Below are 4,618 nucleotides of genomic sequence, written 5' to 3' on the forward strand. Positions count from 1 at the left end.
AACAGAACAACAAAAAACAACTAAAGAAAAAAGTTTAGAAACTTTATGCTTCTGCTGATTTAATTTCTAGACCTAGTTTTAGCATTGAATCTTCGTTCATTCTTTGCACAGATCTCTAATAGAACTTTATATAGCATCTTCATCAAAATTAGTATTATGATTTGTTATTGGCTTTCTTATGAATCAAATGATACAACTTTTAATCCAAGATACTTATATTAAGCAAAAGTATATAGTAGGAAGCTAGAATAACGCTTAGTATAATGGTTGAAAGTGATGCTGACCTCTAATAAATGCTATTGAAAGAAACTTCAAGATAAATGATTATAACAAAAGCATATGTATCTTAACAAGAATGTTCTATTTTAGAAAACTTAAATCGTTTTAATATATTTTTTATATTCATATATAGCTTATTGTAAGCTGACATTCTTTATTATTGTGCATGTGTCACAGATTACCTACAGCATACCCTTTGCTCTAGCATCTATATTCTCTAGCTCCACAAGGGCAGAATAAGGTAAAAAGCTTAGTAATTTCTAATTTTATTCTAATTTTACCATTACATACATAGTTATAATCTCTTCTTAAAACTATACTCTAATTTTAGCTTTCAAGTTCATACCTGTGCCTCTAACTCAGCGATTCTTTACAGAGATGCCTGTTCAATGAAAACTCAGTGCTTACATTCTACTTCAAGAAAATTTGTTTGTTGGTACTGTAGCTCGGCCATTTCCTAAGTTAAGTCCTCTGCTACCTCTTTGGCCTTCAACTTTTCCACTCGCAATTCTTCCTAGTAAACAAAGTCAAGATACCACATAAATTCCTAATCTCAAAATTCAAAAGGTGATATGTTGCATAACGGCACAAGTATTGTTTCTTGCTTTTGTATTGATCAAATTTATATAGATTACTTCATTGATTGGACTTTATCATATACCTTAAGTTTATTCACAAGACATTCATATTCCTGGATTTGATGTGACATCTCCATCTTCCCTTTTAAATCTGCAGCTGGATTTAAGATTGTTGTCAATCTTCCAAGGACCTCCATAAGTGCTGAGGAAATATTGGGGGAACTGTAATATTTTGCAACATTGACATTCATAGAATAGCACAAACCATTGCTTGATAAACTACCATTATAAAACAATGTATATATCGTGGTCTGTGGATATTGATGCATGAATATTGATATAAAAAATGAAATGGAAAATGTTAATTCATGGTTAATTCTAGTTTGGATATTCCTTTATAATGTTGGGGTGTGATTGAGGGAGGTAGTAAATTCTATACTTTGAAAACATTAATAAAGTATTCAAGGATGTAAATGACTATTTAAAGATAAATACCATTTGAAAACATATCATTCTCACTTTTGCTTGCTTCTTCAAGAAACTGATCACATGAATAAAGTATTCAACTAATGCTGATAACAAAATAATCATATTCAGGACATGGTTTTTTTGTGGAAAGATAAATCAGAATATAAGATTTATTACCAAGACTTTTGCTTGCCTCTTTTTCTATTTGAAACTTGCCTGTCATAAGATCAAGTTAAGAAAAAGTAGAATGCGTAAATAATTCACACATATATGGTACACTATGAAGTATAATATCCTAAAAACCATTCTATTAATCCATAATATGATGACTTTATAACCTTTGTTTCAAGGGTTATGAACTTCGGTTGAATTATAGCATTATGGGCTGTATCAAAGCGGTAACAAGTTAAATTTCAAGTTGTGAACATAAACAATCACACCTTTAAGCTTGAAGTTGAAGCAACCGAAATCTCAACTACAATTTAAAACCATTTGAGTTTGATTCTTTATCTAATGATACTTAGATGTTTTAAGTTGAAAATTCAAGGTAATTCAACTAGGTTTTGGAGCATGCAGAATATGGTCATTTCAAGCATATTTCAAACTGAGAAAGTCTATTGAACTCCCTCAATAAAATGCAAATTAAGAATTGTTACTTCTCTCTACCTTTTAGATTCTTTTCCAGAAAATTACAATATTAAGTTTGTTAATTGATTCTGCTAAAATTATTTACAACTAGAAAATTACTTAATATAGACAAACTTACAGATAGATTTGGTCTTTATTATAGACGAATTTTTTGTTATCGACGAAATTACCAACGGATTTTGTCCCTCTGCAAATGTCTCGTCGAAACTTATTTACCGACGGATTTTTTTTCGTCGGGAATTTACCGATAGATCTTTACCAATTACCCACATATTTTTCCTAAGTAAATTCTCCCCTCCATTTCCATGGAATGTCGAACTTTCAAACAGATTCTCCGTCAGTAATTAGAGACAAGTTTTCTGACGGATTTTTCGTCGGTAATTAGAAATAAATTTTCCAACAAATTTTCCAAAAGATTTTCCATCTTTAATTGGAACCTTGGAAAACCATCCCTACCTTTGAATACAGAAAGAGAATCCGTTTGTAAATCCATCAGTAAGGTAAAATATAATTTTTTTAGATTTTTCCATTGCAAAAATGAATACTTTAGATTTGTTTTCTAAATTTACTGCATCAAACACATTGTAAATAGAAAAATAGAAAGCCAAAAATCATATAGATAAATATAATATTTATTACATGATACCTATAAAATTGGATGTTATTTTCAACATCATTGGCCAATATCTCACCGTCTCAATAAAAAGATACGCAAAAAAATAAGATGACCATCCCAATGTTACATGGATCTCCCTCATTAACTGATGTCACAAATTACACTTAGCACTTAAAGATGGTATAATCTAAAATATTAATAGATGACCAAGTTGCGTTGGCAGCATCAAGCTCCACATTGTTTATGAGCAAATGCTGTAGAGAATCCCACTAACAAATGCATCACCGGCCCCAGCTGTGTCAATGGGGTTAACTTTAACACCTACCACCTGGCCTTTGAATTTCTGCACACACAATCAATAATGAAACAAGTGCTTATGCCACTGACTCTCAAACGGACTTGGTAGTAAGCTTACCTTGGTGTAATATCTACAACCCTCTGAACCTTATGTCACAATTAATAGCTTGAGATTAGGGTGAAAAAACTTTTTTAATATAACATCGTTAGATTCATCACCCTCGGTCAAATTGAAAGCATAAAACCAAATAATAGATACAAATTGAAAATGAAAAAAGAAATCAAAAGAAGAACAAAATTAGGGAAATGCAAAGTGTTATATAACATAATACCTGTATGATATCAGCTTTGTCCTATACACTCATTATGCCTTTCTGAGTGGCCTTAGCTGATGGTCATAGCGCCAATCTCAAATTTGGATCATATGACAGAATACAACCAGATTCTTTAGCGATTCACAATGGGGCAAGATGAGCTGACTTGGATGGATCATGAATCAAGCTAATGGAACCATAATGGAATATTTTAGCTTGCCATCAAGATTAGTATTAGTATGTTGACTAAAACCAAAATTCTTGGGCTAAAATTTTATGAACACAAACATAAATTAAGAAAACACCTTCTGTATAGATTTTTGTCAATTTCTGACTCATGAAGAAGCATATCAGCACTAGGGTTCCGAAAAAACAAGAACTCGAGCTCGGCATCGGCTTTAAGCATGACAAAAGCTAATGCAGTTCTAGCTTCAGAGTCAAAGTGCACGCCAGATGTATCAACAAAGTTCTGCTTTAAAATATCACATAACATATATCCGAATTCATCATTTCCTACCTAAAACACACAGATGGCAAGAAATTAAGCTCTGAGTATCTATTCAAGAAAATCAGGCAAACTCTTTCATCACAGAAAAATCTGATAAGTTGAAACAACATAAAGCGTGATAAATGTCTTAAGTAACAAGAAACCAAATAACCATGTGGATAAACAGACATAGAAGTGAGAGATATACCTTGGTGATAAACTCCATTTTTAGGGTTTATCTAGTGCTTAATTTAGAGGGATTTTATCATCTTTTTCCACATTTATTCAATAAAATGGCATGGTTTCATGATTTTCTCCTAATTTGTGCTTGAAAGTGAAACATGCTTTTTAGGCCTTTAATTGGTTAATTTTAATTCACCTTTGATTCCACTAGATGCCTTGATATGTGTGTTAGTGATTTTAGGTTTAAGAAGCTAGGAATGGATTAAAGGAATGAAGAGAAAAGCATGCAAAGTGGAGAACTCGTGGAAAATAAAGGATTTTGAATGCACCACCGACGCATACGCGTAACAGACGCACACGCGTGGATATGAAGTCGCATGGCGATGCGTACGCGTGACGTGATGCATATGCATGGAAAGTAAAATGGCAATCGACGCGTACGCATGACCCATGCGTACGCATTGCTGCTCGCACGTCACCTCATTAAAGTAAAAACACTAGGGGCAATTTCTGCGCTTCGCAGGCCCAAATCCAACTCATTTCTAAACCTATTACATGCAGAATTCAAGTGGGAGCAAAGGGAAGCACATATTTTTGTGTTTTCATCATGCTTTAAGTAGAATTCTAGAGAGAGAATCTCTCTCTTCTCTCTAGAATTAGATTAGGATTCTTAGGTTAATTTCTCTTAGATCTAGGTTTTAATTGTTGATTTCATTTACTTTTCCTTTCAATTTCTTGTTGCTACATC

The 4,618-nt window shown here is 32.7% G+C and overlaps 1 pseudogene; it reads right to left on the bottom strand.

Moving 5' to 3' along the window:
• Nucleotides 1-2,310: 2,310 nt before the first annotated feature.
• Nucleotides 2,311-3,913, bottom strand: LOC112701434 (probable fructokinase-7; annotated as a pseudogene).
• Nucleotides 3,914-4,618: the final 705 nt, after the last annotated feature.

Source organism: Arachis hypogaea, chromosome 7, assembly GCF_003086295.3.
Source record: "Arachis hypogaea cultivar Tifrunner chromosome 7, arahy.Tifrunner.gnm2.J5K5, whole genome shotgun sequence".
NCBI classification, from domain to species: Eukaryota; Viridiplantae; Streptophyta; class Magnoliopsida; order Fabales; family Fabaceae; genus Arachis; species Arachis hypogaea.